Source organism: Lissotriton helveticus, chromosome 7 (genome assembly GCF_964261635.1).
Source record: "Lissotriton helveticus chromosome 7, aLisHel1.1, whole genome shotgun sequence".
In the NCBI taxonomy this organism is placed as follows: domain Eukaryota; kingdom Metazoa; phylum Chordata; class Amphibia; order Caudata; family Salamandridae; genus Lissotriton; species Lissotriton helveticus.
Genome location: NC_136068.1, coordinates 1753458303 through 1753474769, shown reverse-complemented (window position 1 = coordinate 1753474769; position 16467 = coordinate 1753458303). Strand labels below are relative to the sequence as shown.

The 16467-nt window shown below is 41.8% G+C and overlaps 1 protein-coding gene across 1 annotated transcript in view; it reads right to left on the bottom strand.

Moving 5' to 3' along the window:
- LOC144770733 (sialic acid-binding Ig-like lectin 8) overlaps positions 1 to 16467 on the bottom strand; it is a 398100-nt gene that overhangs the window by 47666 nt on the left and 333967 nt on the right. The gene's annotated exons all lie outside the window — the stretch shown is intronic.

The window sequence follows — 16467 nt, the reverse complement described above, 5'->3', positions numbered from 1 at the left end:
CTTAAACTGAAATGATGTCCTCAGTCTATCTTGAAATTGCCAGTTTATTGATAACAAGAAGATCAAACTTACTAACATGCAGAGAGCTATCTTAGTCTTGCACCACACCATGGAGAACAATTGAAATGCAGCTGGTTATTTATTATATCAGGATGCTGAAGTAAGGCTGAGTTAGTGGAAAAATGACTAAATGTGAAATGATGCTCATAAAACATAATTCATTTCATATTGGGAAAGAGCCAATGAGCCCAGCCACTGGGACTCATAATGACCATGCCAGTGTTCCTAGTACAAGATGTTGCAACCACTTAGGTTGGGCAAATCACTAGCAACACCAATCCAGTATTCCTTTGCTGACTCATAAAAGAAGTGGGAACAATGGGCCCTATTCATCGAAAAACATAAAAGCTAGTTCTCAGCTTGAAGGTGCCTTTACATTTTTTGCTGTTTATAAACATGTATAGTACACCTGTAAAATGAAGTTGGTGTAGCTTTCTAGGCATTCTTTTGGGAATTGTATGTGGCTATTCACGCTGTGCAAAGTTCTATATAGCATAAAATTCCATACAGGGAAGTACACCATCGTCTGCAAAAGTACACTTCATGTTCTTGTTGGGAAAAGTTCTTCTCCTACATCCCCATATTTACTAATTGTTCGTGAAACACAGTACAGCAAGGAAAGGGACTGTGCTCATTTGTATGAAAGCAAGAGAGATGAACTGTGCTATATTTATAAAGAAGTGGCTATTTACGCAGCTGCATGCCAAATAATGCATCCTTTCTGTTATTTACCAAGTGGCCGGAAAATCAGTATGTCATTATGATATACAATTTGACTGAACGGCCAAATAAATAGTGTGAAAGCGGTCTCTATTTAGCCAGCCATGACAAAAACACAAGAATGCAGGTAATGAAAGAGTGGTGGGCATCTTGTGATGGGAATGCAGCATGTATGAAGCTTTGAATGCAAGTGCATATACAAATGTACGTTGGTGTGTACACGGGCAAGTGCATGAGTTAAGCTGAGCTGTTTACAGATGGTAAGCATCAAAATCAATTTTGAATAGGAACATTTATATTAATTTAATTTTCGTACAGGAACTTTAGAAATTAAACTTTTGTTTCAGGTGCTTTGGAATATGGTGCACAGGTATGTTGTAATGCTATCTAGACAAATTAGGCTGTCTACAAACAATAATGAGTATGGTTTTAGAACATGCTACATAAATGTTTTATACACATGAGAATACATAGGTCCAAATTCACAAATCTTTAGAGTCTGGTTAGCGTTACTTTTTTTTTTTGTCCTCATTTGCCGAACCCTTATGTGTGCTTGAAGAAACCACCGACCACCATATTGTGCTAACTTGTCCTGCCCACCAGAAACCTGTAGTATGCATCAGACAATTGCACAAAAAAAAGAACAGATTTTAGATTGGCGGAAGAAGGAGAAAACCACACACAAAGAGGGGGACCTTCAGAAAACTCAATCTAGGCATATTTCGGCCTGTTCGACCAGAGATTCGGAGAAAGACCCTTGTTGATGGTCCATGGAGCAGGGAAGCTGGCATAATCATAGGACCAGGGATAGAGAAAACTCTGTTTATTTAGACCTTAGTCTTTAAACAATCGGATAAAATTCAAGCCCTGTACAAAATCAGATAAAAACAGAGAGTATGAACCTTATTAAAATCTAACCATTCCTACTATACCCTCTGCCTTATTACTTTCATTCAAGATTTAATTTCATTACTGAGGGTCATTAAAATCCTTAAAAGGTTAAAAACTTATGTACATTCTAAAACATAAAATCAGATCTCTATCCATTTACAGTGCTGTATAGAATTTTTTAGAATTTGCCTCACTCAAGATTTATCCTTCCGGTATTGCTAAATATAGGTTACAGGGGGAGTTTACTATCTTTACTTGAGCTTATCCCTAGCCAGTGCATTCACTCCTTTCAAATAATACCCAAGACCAATTGCTATATCTAGATGTTCCATTCTTAATAATAGATCGATTGCTTGTTTCCTTACTCTAATGTCATACTTTATAAATAAGGGTCGTAGAAACTGTTTCCTCATTTCTATACTCATGAGACAATCCAGTAATATGTGCACTGTTCCGCACTTGGTCCCTAGTCCACATTTACAAGTACCATCAGGGTGCATCAATTCCTTCATCACTCTCTCCTCCAATCTCCAGGGGATTATGCCAATTCTCATTTTTAAGATGTCCCACCTAAATCCATAGTTCGGCAAGACTTCCAGGTAAGGATAACCCACGCCAGCCTCCCATACCTCTATCATGTTATGGACAGATTTTTTATTTCTTACATATATTAGGTCTTGTGTTCTAGAGAGTTCCCTTCCTTGTGCTCTTAAATCGCTTTTCGTGAAATTAACCTCTTCGGAGTTTTGGGTTTCCCCCACCTTTAGGCAACACATTATTTCCTTTATTTTCTTTTTTGCCTCGGTTTCCCATCTTAGTCTGCTTTGTCGGATCTCCTCACTACACCAATGTGAGACCTTTTGGTCTTCCCCCTGCGATTGGCGTTTCCAGAATCTGGCCACTTGCATTTTGGCCTGGGTCTTCCACCCTATCATCCCTGTTTCTAGTCTGATCGCCTGCACCATTGCAGACTCAGGTAGGGACAGAAGCATTTTTAAGGCCTTACTTTCTTCCCGATCCAAGTCGTCTTTCCCACTAAGGAGGGGCACCTCTGCTCCGTATAATACTTTAGGGGGGACCATGGCTGTAAAGGCTTCCAACATAGGTTTATGTGACCTATCACCAAAGTTTTTATTAAATTTTTTTAGACCACAGATGGATGCTGAAGCCTTTGCATTCTGGTTTTCCATATGTTTGTTCCATTTTAAACCAGACTCGAACAATAGGCCCAGATATTTATATTCTTTTACTATTTCTAGTTTGGTTTTATCAAGGTACCATCAAAAGCTCTTTGACCCTTTCCCGAAGCACATGACCTTAGTTTTGTCCATATTTACGATAGGACCAGGAACAAAACAAAAAAAAAGAACCCCGGAAACCTACTTCGACTGTGTCAAATATTCCCTAAAAGCAACTCTCTTCCTACTGCAGGATCTGGCCAAGTCTACTTTAGAAACTTCATATTGGGACGATAACCATCCTGTATATGTTGGAGGGGCTGTATCCACCCAAAACCTACAGATCTGTCTCCTTACCATTAAAATTGCAAAAAACAGGAAGGATCTGGCATGCCCTAAGATGTTTTCATCAATCCCGAAGATAATCAGAGGGAGAGTGCTACTCAAAGTGATGTTTAGAATAGAAGAAAGGGCATCCATCACCTCTTCCCAAAAACGGCTAATGGCTGGGCACTCTTTAAACATGTGCACATCTGAGGCTTCTGCAAGATCACATTTATTACACTTTTTTCTTGGCTGGAATTTGGCTAATTTTTGGGGAGACAGATATGCACGATGTAAAGTAAATAGGTGGTTTAGTCTCAGCCAAGCTGGCTTCACAATCTTTTATACATTAAACTAAAAGAGTTCCGCCACAAATACTGGCACTGTTCCCCACGTTGCTACCCCATAGCACCTCCGGGAGATTGATGTCATCATCTATCTCCTCCAGGATCGCCCAGTACCAACATGCAACCTCCTTCCCCCCCCCCTGGTCTTGTCATCAATAGATTTTCTAAGTTACTGTAATTTCCCAGGTGGACTCCCTTCCTTATCAATGCCTGAGCCCAACTGGTCAACTGTATGTATTTAAAGTTGGTTAACCTTGGCCCGACTCTCTCCCGCAAAGCCTCTGAAGGTATCAATGAACCTCCTGCTATCAGCTCTCCCCAGTTAAGAATTTCAGCTTCCTTAATTGAGCATGCCAGCCTGTCTTTAAGACACAAAGTAGTGCCTGGCGAATCCCAGATGGGGGCTAAGTTGGAAAAGTAGCTCATCCCTGTTCGTCTCCTAATTATGGCCCAGCTACTGGCCAATGATTGAAAAGTTTTTAATTTTATTTTTGTAAAGAATTTCTGGTCCCCAAACTTAAAAAGAAAACCGTCAGATGAAAGTTCTGACCCCTCCAACATAGCTCGAAACATCCTCCCCCTAGGGTTATCCCCTGGGAGTGGAGGGAGGGGAGGAGGGGTGAGGAGGTAGAGGGCGCAAACTGGCAATACATCTGTCCAGTTTAGGTGGGGTAGGGTTTTCCAGGGGGCAGGGCGTTGCACAGGGTGGCAGTGGTAAAAATAAAAAAATAAATCCTCAAATGTCTGAGCTCGAAGGGTACTTGTATGCAAATAGCCTAACCTATCAGCGAATATTTTTTGTCTCATGCCCCATAAAAATTAGAGTAAGACATAACAACAAGGTGGCAGGGAATTTAGAGGAGGCAGGGGGGAGTGGTGACTGTTTGAGGAGATGATTCAGTAAATTTTTTTATCCTGGAATGTCAATGGCCTGCGCACTAGGGGGAGGAGAGCAAACATTTTTCAATATTTGAAAGATTCCCGGCGCAGGTCATAGCCATACAGGAGTCACACCTCCTCTAGGCGGAAACAACAGAGTTTCTAAAAAAGGAAAAATGGGTTGACAATTTTATTTGCACAGACCAATCAGCAAACATTAGGGGGGTGCTTTTTATTTTCAAAAAACAAGCAAAAGCACAAATTATGGAATATAGGGAGGATAGGAGTGGTAGTGGCTTATTGTAACTGTTATGTTAGATGGCCTTCCTTTCACCCTGATTGGGTATTATGGCCCTAACCAGGACGGCCCCACCTATTTGAATATCATACGAGACAACCTACTGGCTCTTCATGACCCAGTTATTTGGATGGGTGACTTTAACATCGTCCTAGACCCAAAATTAGATAAGTCTGCTAATTCTAGAGCCTGTGCCCTCTCTAAATCTAGACAAGACCTCTTAATAGCAATGTCACAACTGGGTCTTGCAGATGTTTGGAGGGAAAGGGCAGGGGATTTGTTGGGGGTTTCTTTCCGAAACTTTAAATACAAACATGTGTCTAGGATAGACTATGCTTTGTTTAGTTATTGTTTGAAAGATCTATTGATAGATATTTCCCTCACATCTCTCCGATCATTCGGCCATCTCATTTATATTGAAACCAGGACACAAACATAGCCATACTTCTTGGTCATTCGATCGCACCATTCTTTTAGAAAATGAGTAGGTCAATTTTATTCGATCGGAGACCCAGCATTTCTTGGAGGCAAATATAGATTCTATGGAAATCCACGTTATGTGGGATGCATTAAAAGCCTTCTGGAGGGGGTGTATTACGAGCAGAGATTCCTATAGAAGGAAAAAATACAGAGAAAGTATTGAAATTCTGGAGGGGGAGATGAAATCTATTGAAAGCACCTTGGGTACCCAAACTAGATCAGGTGCAGACTTTGAAAGATATGGAGAGTTAAAGTCACAATTAGAAAATATATTACAAGCTAGGATCTCTAGAAGGTGGGAGGCGAGCAAAATCTCTCATTTTGAGTTTGGCGAGGCGGCGGGGAAAATTCTCGCTTGGAAAACTAAAACCGACCAAGCTCGAAATTACATCAGGGAGATTAGGATGGAGGGAGATGCTGCCCCCCGGATCACTAAGGATGAAATAGGAGGTGCTTTCCGGGACTTTTTCCAAGATATCTATAAGGAAGACACCCTGGAGGATAAGGCAGGGAGGGAGGCCTGGCTAGACCAACTTTCTATTCCAAAGCTATCACCAGAGCAAAGTAGGTCGTTGGAAGAAGAGATTTCTGTTGAAGAAATTAGGAAGGTTTTGGGGCAAGGGAAACGGGGGAAGGCAGCAGGCCCCGACGGGTTACCAGGGGAATTTTATAGGGCCCTTAAGGAGGAGATTGCCCCATTAATGGCTTCGGTTTTCAATAACATCCTTTTGGAGGGGAGGGACCCTCCAAAGTCTTGGAACGATGCCACGGTTGTCCTAATACCTAAACCAGGGAAAGATCCGAAAGAATGTGGGTCGTATCGCCCGATCTCGCTCCTCAACAGCGATTATAAAATCTTTGCAGCTATTATGGCAACCAGGCTGGGGAGGGTGGTGAGCTCTTTAATTCATGAAGACAAAAAGGGCTTTATTAAGGGCAGATACTTAGCTGACCTCACGCAAGATCTGGTTGGGGTGATTGACATCGCTACCATTTTTTCTCTGCCTCTGGCTGTCTTTACACTGGACGCGACTAAGGCCTTTGATAGGGTCAATTGGTCCTATTTGGCTGCAGTCATTGAGAAATTCAATCTGCCCGGAAATTTCTGCCGTATGATTTCACTCATATATAAGGCCCCGACTGCAAAGCTTTATGTAAATAATTCCTAACAGAGACTTTTGAAATTTCAAGAGGCACATGGCAAGGTTGCCCGCTTTCTCCCCTCCTTTTTAACCTATATATTGAACCTTTCGCACAGATTCTTAAAGAGGAGGCTAATATGCCACCATTTAGCTTTGGAGGGTGGGAAAAGTGGGTAGCTCTAAATGCCGATGACATCCTCATAATGACATCAAATTTAGATCTGGCCCTTCCTTGGGTGATCAGGAGGGCTGAGGAGTTCTGTAAAATCTCCGGATACAACATAAATTCTGAAAAAACTGAGATTATGGTTTGGAATATCTTAAATACTCAGGTGGATGTAGTGTCCTCCATGCGGTATCTTGGCATCAGAATAACCCAAGATATGAGTAAAATCGCCAATTACAATCTTGAGCGAGTACATAAGGAATGTCAAAAACAACTAAAGGCATGGAATTATCTCCCGTTATCTATCTTTGGGAGGACAAACCTTATAAAAATGTCCATCCTACCTAAATATATCTTCTTGTTTAACTCTATCCCCATGGCTTTCGATGTCAAACAAATATCTAAATGTCAACAAGAAATAAACTTTTTTATTTGGAGGAATAGAGCTACGAGAATGGCTTGGAAAAAACTGAGGAGAAGGAGAGAAAAAGGAGGGTTAACGTCCCCAGATATCCAATATTATGCTTGGGCTTTCCAATTATCCTTTTCAAGAATGCTTCTAAAAACACCGGTGGTTAGCGTTACTTTTATAATGCTAACCCAATGCTAAACCTATTAACAAACCATCGCTAGTTGGAGGGAAAGCTTTGGTGGAGGCACCAAGGGAGTAACAAAGGAGTATCACGTATCCACAAACATTCAAGAAACAAGACAAGAAAATATGGGTTAGGTGACAGTTAGGGTTAGGTGTCAAATAGAAAGTAGGGAAAGCTTTATAAGGTGTCTATTCATAGTATTTTGTACTGGAAGGGCACCCTTCCAGCACAAAACCTATAGTGTACTCACACACACACACACCCTAGATCTGCGGAGCTAGGGTGTGTGCCTGGTGCACAGCAACTGAAATCAGTGCCAGGGTTAGGGAGAGGGAAGAAAAGTGCCACATCCATGTGAATATGGTGCTCACCTGCTCTCTCCATTTCAAGCAACGCAGCGCTGTCTCTTTGGTGCTGCACTGCATTGTATGACAGCTATGAGAATCTGGGCCATAGCGTTCATGATCTTTCTTTGGGGATTTGTAAGGCCTGGCAGCTTTATGGGCTTTTTATGGAAGGCTGTGTGCTAGCATTAGGCTTCCTTTTAAGGGTGACTGCACGTGCTTCTCATTTCAGGCCTGGCAACACAGCAGCCATCAATAACCAGCATCAAAAAGTGAATGCAGGGAGATAGGTGATATCTAAATGAGGGGGAAGGGGCGCATACAGTAGGCGCAATTGATGCTTGAGGGCGCAGTGCTTTGAGACACTTGCAGGAGAAAAACTGAGCGAGGAAATGGAAGCAGAAGAGAGGTTAAGCAATAATTCTGGGGAATTCAGAGGAAGAGTTCACTCTGCTGCCTGTGAATGAACACACTATTTCATAATATTCACCAAACAGATGGGCATTAGATGTGGGGTATATATTTCATTGAGAAGTGAAGACCAAAGCAACAATTTGGAAAAGAAGAATGTGGTTACTTTCCCTATCTGGCTTTGTAAATTAACATATAGTGTTGCCTAAATTGAGTGCAATGGAACCATGGGTTAACTGCACACTAGAGTACATACGGTGTTGTGTTCAGGAATGTTATGCTTGTTAACCTACATAGTTTTTGAGGGGTGTTATAGGCAATGTTCCAAAATGTTTGAGTTTAAGTGCCCATATAGCCTGGCATTTGTTTTAGGTGAGGGTGTGTATTGAATCACACAAAGTCTGCACTACATTTGCAGGCAAGTCTGCCTGCATTACACCCAGACATATTTCATGTTCTATGTACAATAAATGATGTAGAATGCATGGAATATATAAGGATTTCCTAAATGTGCTGCTTTGGGTTCTCTTGGGTATCTTTCTTGTTTTTTTCTGTCAGTGATGCACAACATCTAAAGGAAGGATGCACTGTACCAAATGTTGCTTCCCCCTCTCCCTTTCACACAGCAGTAAAGTAGGAATAGTAGGTTTTTCTCAAAGTTTCTGAGGTCACACAAGGTTTGAAGTTTTTGCAAGAGGTTGCAACATTGCAGTTTTGTCAGAGGAGGGACCAGCAACAATATGGGCATGATTAAGTATGAAATCTCTGCACCTGTGTGTCATTATCCTTTCAGAAACAGCAATTTGAGGGGGGTGGGAGAGAATGCAACAATGCAAGAAAAAATAAGAAATGTACAGACATTGAATACATTTCAAAGAGCGCAAAAATGAAAGAATAAAGGGAAAATTGGCAGGAATGTATAATGGACAGAGTAAGATAAATGTGATAGAATGGAATAAAAACCATGGCAATGGGTCATGAGAGTAAATCAGACAGAGAACAGGCAGCAGACAGAGAAAGATGGTGATGGACAGAGGTAGTCCATGCAAGACGGAAAAGGAGACAAGAGAAGGAGGCAATGCCTTACGAGGTTGAGAGAAGTTAATGAAAAGAATTGAAAATAACAATGATAGGATGCAAATTAAAAGTAGAGGTGATTGAACTGCATGGAACATTGGAAGATATAGAAGACAAGAATTTGGCTTATTGGGATGTCAGCTGGATAGAGTAAGATGGAAACTGGAAGAACAACCTGAAAATTGATGTGGGGTAAAATATTTAAAGAGGTGGTAGTAGACAGGCAACAAAAATAAAGGTGAGAACATTTGAGAGGCAGAAATGGAGGCCATGGTGACAACAGTGAGAAAATATGCTAAAGAGTGAGTGAAAAGGTAAAGAAAGAATGATACTGTGTGGTCAAAGAACAGGGGAAAGTGAAATGGAGACTGTATGTGGAAGAGTTGAGAGGATTCAAGATGTGCAGATGAGTAAAAGATTGGTTCAATTGAGAGAGGTGGAGAATGGCATAGATAGAGTAGTGGATCAAAGGAAATCCGTAAGTGAGTGTAGGACATACATACTTAGGGGCCGATTATGATGTCAGGCAGAAAGTCTCCTCCCAACAGTCTGAATCTCCTCGACCATGTCAGAACCCTTCCGACTGACTCGGTCGGTTTACATTCCGACTGTCCTATTACGTTGTTCGCGGTCGGAAAGTAAACTGTTCAGTCATTCTGAATCGGTTCCGAGACGCTCTCGGAGTATCTGTGTCGGTCGGACCAAAATTGTGCACCTCTATGGACAGCGTTTTCGACCTTGCAATTACCATGTCGATTTCCAACAGCCTTTTCGAGTCGGTCTGTCGAACACGAAACGGCTGCCGGAAAATGACTTTGGCCCACTCTTGTTCTGCAGCCTCTGGTTGGGGCTGAGGAGGTAACTAAGGGACCCCCATGTAAAACCCTGCACTGAGTAGCAGGCACTGAGGGTTGCCCGCGACAGGTGCAGGGTTTTACACACCATTCCCATTTCCTCTTATGAGCCTGTGTTACAGCCGGTTGTCAGGCGGAACACAAACTCCCATAGGAAACAATGAGAATTCAACCGAACAGCGTTCAGTCATATCGTAATCGGGCGGGCAGAACTGCCGACTGTGAGTTGGTCGGTCCTGATTCTAAGTTGGTGTTGGGCTCAAAGTTTCCACTTGACATCAGACTTGGCCTCAAAGATATGACACAATAAGAGCAGTAGATATGGGGAAAGTAGAGCTATCAAATGATAGGTGCAGTCGTAAACAATCCAAGGTGAAATTGAGCTGAAAGTCTGTCTTGCATAAACATATATGTCCAGTACTTGCACAAACATATATGTCCAGTACTGTGTGTGCTAGAAATGACAATCTTTTGTGTGGTGTAAACCTAGATCTTTGCCCTGTCAGTTCTTGTTGGCTGTATAACTCTGTGCACTTTAATCCTTGCTAATCAAAGGTAAAGAGCCTGTGCTCCGCATTTCAACATGATGGAAGTCAATAAACCCCCTCTAGTGTCTTTAACTTACCTACACATCCCTAGTATATAGTGCCTAAAGAGCACCCAGAGACTGTATGTTAAAAGTCACCAGTGGGCCGCAGCACACATTGTGTCAACCTCTGTAATGGAATGGAAAACAGGACTGCAGACGTGCCAAGTGTAACACAGTGGTTCAGGTTTTAACTGCACAACCTGTACAAAAATCCTTTAGATAGACCTAGGGCTAGATGTAGGTCGCCAAATACCAGTCGGTAACGGCCGATTTCGGCCGTTACCGACCGCTATTTGGAGTTTGAGAAGTAGGGGGCCTAACTTTACAGAATCGGTAAAGTTACAGATTCGGTATATTTACCGATTTTGTAAAATACCGAATCTGTAGATTTACCGATTCTGTAAATCCAGATGTAGGTGGCACTGAAAACAGTGCCACAGGCCCTTAGGAATTCGTTATTTACCACCAAATAATACTTGGTGGTAAATAATGAATTTCTGTGTACATGCACATCAGTGCACGTACACCAGTGCCATTTGGCACACATAATTGCCCTAAGGGCATTTATGTGTGTCACATTGCACACAAGCCAGAATCAGGGGTGAAACAGGGTGTCATAGTGACACCCTGTCCCCCTTGTAAATTCGGTAATTTTACCGAATTGGTATTCACCGATTTGGTAATTGACATTGATTCCTGTGGGCCTCAAAGCCCATAGGAATCAATGGCAATTACCGAATCTGTAAATACCGATTCGGTAATTACCGATTCTTACCGATTCGGTAATTGAATAGGTAAAAATACCTACATCCCGATTGCCAGTTCTTAAATACCGAATCGGTATGATTCGGTATTTAGGAATCGGTAATCTGGGATTACCTACATCTGGCCCATAATCCTTAATTTAAAATGTTGATAAGCCACCCCTTAATAGGTCTTACCGCACATCAATCTACTTGTATTACAGCAGGGTTAGCTATTGTAAAGGAATTCACTGGGATTCAAAATTACGATTAATTGTTTATTGGTGCTGAAGTGTCCCTATCTGTTCCTGCCTAGATGCCATGGCCTTGCCCCTGACATCTAACAGGACACCGAACACACACATACTTTGGCTGCTGCTCTCCTTAGACAACCCACTCGTCTCTTCATCCTAGTCACCAAGCTGGTGAAAAACACAAAATACGCGGGTGTGGGTAACAGACAACAATGTGCGGGGGACGTTTAGCAATGCTGATGAGGGAGAATAAAGAACAAGCATTTGCAATGCAATCGGTCTCGCATTCGCTAGAGTATGGTTTTTTTGGCGTTGTAACTTATTTAGTTTTTTATTTATGTTTAGTTTTTTCTAGTGGAGTGAATGCATGTTTGTAGTGGAATTATGTGGTTTGAATTGGAATGGTTCAATGTGGAGTTATGTGGGGTTGAATGGTGTGTAGTGTATTTGTGTATTGTAAATATGTGGTATGGAGACTTAATAGGGGTGAGAGGTATATAAATTACATATAAAGTAAGAATGAGAGAGATAGGTAGTATGTGTATGAAGTGGTGAATGAACTGTTGAGAAAGTTGTATAAATAGTGTAAAAGAAAGATAGAAGATTATTACCTAGAAAAGTTCCATCCAGCGTAGTGCACACTCCAAGGGTTTCCAATTTATATCTAGGAAGGTCAAACCAATCTCAGATGTTATGGATAATGTATAGTGTAATGTGAGCTAATACAAAAGCGTGTTACAGGTAGATGGATGGGTGGCATTACACCGTTATAAGATCATGGGTTAATGCAGAAAAAACCTAAAACAGAGAGGCAGATGTTTAGGCAGGAGACCAATAGCATGCAGAGCCCTTCTCTCACGGAAGGACCGCCTTTTTATGCAAAAGGAGAGAGAATCTGGACATTTTCTAGATATATCTGGTGGTGGAGGGTCAAGATAGACCCTGCTGCCAAGAACAACCCTCTTCTCTGCTTTGCTAACTAATGCCCCATCTGAAGATGTCCTTTCTTCCTATATTGGGGTAGGGCATCCAAACGAAACAAATCAGTAATTTCCTGACATGCATGGCGTTACAGGCAAGATAGCACTGTAGCATGCCAAGATTACCACATTCAAAATTAGAGAATGTGTGTATAGGCATGGGGCTAAGAGAAATGGACTAACTCTTTGAATGGCAATCCTTCAGTTTAGAAACTCCATATTTTCCTGGCATCATTCAAACTAAATTCGAAGTGTGGGGTATTTTACTTTTCTGGCTACTCTCGTGTTATAAGGTGTAGCACACAATGGGAGAATGCTGGGTTAGTGGTATTACTTGGATTAGCTGGATAATCAGTGCTTTTAAGGGACAGGACAACGAGATGTAGGACAACAGAGTGCACCAAAAACCCAGGAGAAAAGCACTATTGTATGGCGCCAAATTTCTACGTTAGTGGCGCAAACTTTGCCCATCAATGCCGCAATGTCCTGGGGGCTGTTCTGATTAGGATGCTGCCAAGGATTGCAAGTTAACCACTCTGGAGGAAGACCCCTCATTTTCCATTTAGTTTAAGCACTAAATAATAAACACTGTTCAACATGGATGATCCGTAAAGTACTATTACCTTGTATTAAAGGAGCACCATGAACTAATATACACGGTTCAGTCTGCGGGGGCACTCTATGATCTGTGCTGCATCACAACAATCAAATGCCAGACCTGGAACTTAGGTGTGGCCGCAATCCTTTTCCTCCTTGGGGACTAGGTTGGGGTGCACCTTCAGAGAGACCCGATGGTAAGCGCATCGGATCGCTCCTTCACAGGACATCTTCCCTTTCAATCCCAACACCCGGTGCAGGTCGGTCACACCAAAGTATTGTTCACAGCGCTCAATGATGCCCGGCATGTTGGCTTGAAACTAACATATGGAGTAGAGAGTGAGGAAGCTAGCACTACTATCGGAGAGTCACCCTGCATGTTGCGGGCCTATTTCAGTTCATCGGGTAAAGTCTGTCCGACCACAAAAAAAAAAACTCTCACTCACTTTCCCTGTGCATGTCAACCCTCAAACATATTGCATATGAAACCATTCGACATCCTCTCTATGTTAAAGCCAGTCTGTGCATTGCAAGCATCGATATAGCTGGCGAATAAAAGACAGCATCACAGCAATAAAGTAAGCGCAAGACTTGCTAAAAGAATGGGGGGCATTGTTGACTGTGAGTCTGTGTTAATGTGAAAGCGGGCACCAAGCTGAAATCTAAAGTGTGGCAACCAAGGGCGGGAGGGGGCTGCAGGCGCCATTGATGAGTGTGCGCCCCCGATGTTAATTTTAAAGGGCGATTTAGCGGAGGTCTGCAGTTGGTTTAAATACAAAAATATTGGTTTTGTTCTGAGTGCACAACAACAGAAATAAGCGAGTGACCCACATAAAGTGCATTCTGAAAGAAAAAAAAATTCTACTTACACTAGAGAGCATGCACTTCTTCAGAGCGATTTCAAGCAGTGAAACAAGGCTGGTTTAAACAAGTGATGGGCTGCTTTGAAAAAGAAAGCGCCACCGCGTGATGAATGTTGCAGGAAAGCACATTGTGCATGCAGTAGTAAAAACTCATACAAGAAAGTAACCCTTACAGACTTAAAAAGACCTATGTGTAACAAGCGAAGTATAGCGGCCAGTAGCCATGGGAGGTTACAAATGAACACAAGGCCGTACTAAGGAGAGACTAACAAGACAATTACTGAATCAGAAGCCAGTATTTACAGACAAAAACACAAGCCAATGAAAAATATGGGCAGAGAGTGGACAGAGCTTCTCTTCCATACTCTAATAAAGCAGATCGCCAGAGCAACGCATGCGTGCTGGCTCAGGCTCGACCTAAAAAACTAAAGTTACCTTGCACTCGCAGCTCGCCACTTCCACCTTAAGGCTATGGAGGTCAACTCATAAGTATGTTAGGTTATTTCAATAACTGCATAGAGTTGTGCAAATTAATAGTTGGAAAAATATATGTATCCAAAAAAGGAGATGTTTTCTTGGGAGGCCACACCAACATTTATTGGGAATCCAAGTGCAGAACCGCAGGTGTAAATACAGAAGGTTGAAACCAAGTCTAATGATTTTTTATCTGAATTTCCATATTTGTTTAAAGAAAGTTTAAGATGTTTGAAAGGATATAAACATTGATTTAAACTGAAAAATGGCGCTGTACCAACAGTGGATAAGGAGTTGGACAAACTTTGAAAGCAAGACATCATAACACCAGTGGAAGCCACTGAGTGGTTGGCACCGGTTGTCATTTGTAATAAGGCCAATGGCAAAATTAGATTATGTGTGGACCTCAGGTCATTAAATAGGGAGGTGGTAGTCGATACATTTTGGCTTCTCAATATAGATGAGATATTGTCAACTTTAGCTGGTGCGAAATTTTTCACGACTCTTGATCTTACACAGGCAAATCATCAGGTAGAGCTAACTGAGAGTTCTCAAGATTTGACAGCATTTATAACACCCATCTTTTTGAATTGTAGATCTCTGCCATAAAATACAATTGAAATCTCCATATGTTTAAAAGAAGAGATCCCCTGTGCATTATTCCTAACAGAAACCTGGTGTTAATAGTAACTGCAACCCAGTTCTTGCTGAAACACTTTCCTCTGGCTATCTAATTCAAAGATTAGACCAGAAAAGCGGTAAAGGGGGAGGAATCGCCCTCATATATAAAGACCGGTTAGACTACTGCATAACAATTGACCCACTACCCAATTTTAAGAACCTCATGTTCTGTACTGACCAGGGAGGTTGTCAAGTCCTGATGTTAGACGAAGTGTGCATAAGACAAATATACCATCTTATTGTAAAGACTATGTTAACTAGATCTCTTAGTTGTTTCATGAGGTTTCATTTTGTTCTCTTTCTTTTGTACTTTGTAGTGTACAGTTTATGATACAAAAAGAAAAACTATTCGTGCATTTCATTCTCTTAAATGTATATTTTGTATATTTCAATATAAGAGGGGAGATGTGTGGTATCTGTCTTCATTACATGTTGGATATGTCAGTTCTATGGAATATAGAACTTAGAATGTAGATAATGCTCAAGGTATTCTGGCAGTTGCTTATCATGTTTTGATGGATGAGATGCTTTTATTAAACCTGTGCCTGTAGCTCTTTTCTGCGTGCTGCTTCATCATTGTCGGAATCTTTTAGGCTCATAAAGCAAAACTTGCTTTACTATTTCAATCTTTCTTTTCAGTTTACTCTGGACTCATGTGAACACACTCATACAGACATACATGCTGCCTTTGTAGAAAACTAAACAATCTTTTATGCTGCTTCACAGCATAGAGTACCACTGTCTTTCTTCGTTAATGATTCATTGACCCATTTTACCCTCAAGCAAAGTTTAGAATTTCATTTCATAACTTCTGAAGCTGCAATAACAGGAGAGCTGAGGTCACTGGCAACCAAGAAAACTCCAGGACCAGGTGAATTCCAACTGGAGTTCCAAAGCAATTTCTCTGCAGTTTTACCTTCGCCTCTGGCACAGATGTACAAGACTGAACTAGAGGACGGCCTCCTCCAGTCATTGTTGGGAGAAGCCCTGCTTATATCTAGTCCAAAGCCAGGCATAGGTGATTCAGACTTAGCCTCGAATAGGCACCTTATGATTCTGAAGACTAATTACAAAATTGTTAGCAAGGTGTCAGCTGAGCTCCTCCTACCGCTTATCCCACAGATGGTACACCCTGATCAAATGGCTTTGTGCCTGGAAGGAATTCTTCACTTAATATTCACAGGCTCTTCAGGATGAAAAGGCTTGCTTGGGACCCTAACCCTGGGCAGAATACATGGTCCTTGACCTTAAAAAAGGTATTAGGTATTTTGAGTTAGCCATACCTCTTTCGGCTGCTCGAGAGATATGAGTTGGGTAGGTGCTTTATTGCTATATTTTTGCCTCTTATATACAGCATCACTGGGCTGGGTTTGAAAATGCAGGCTTGTGTCAGAGGCAATAGGAATCTACAGGGGCACCAAGCAGGGCTGCACAAGATTTCACCTCCTTTTCACCCTGGCAACAGAGGCATAGACTGTCCATTTGGGTTGCAAAGGTACCGGGCGGGGTATAACACTTA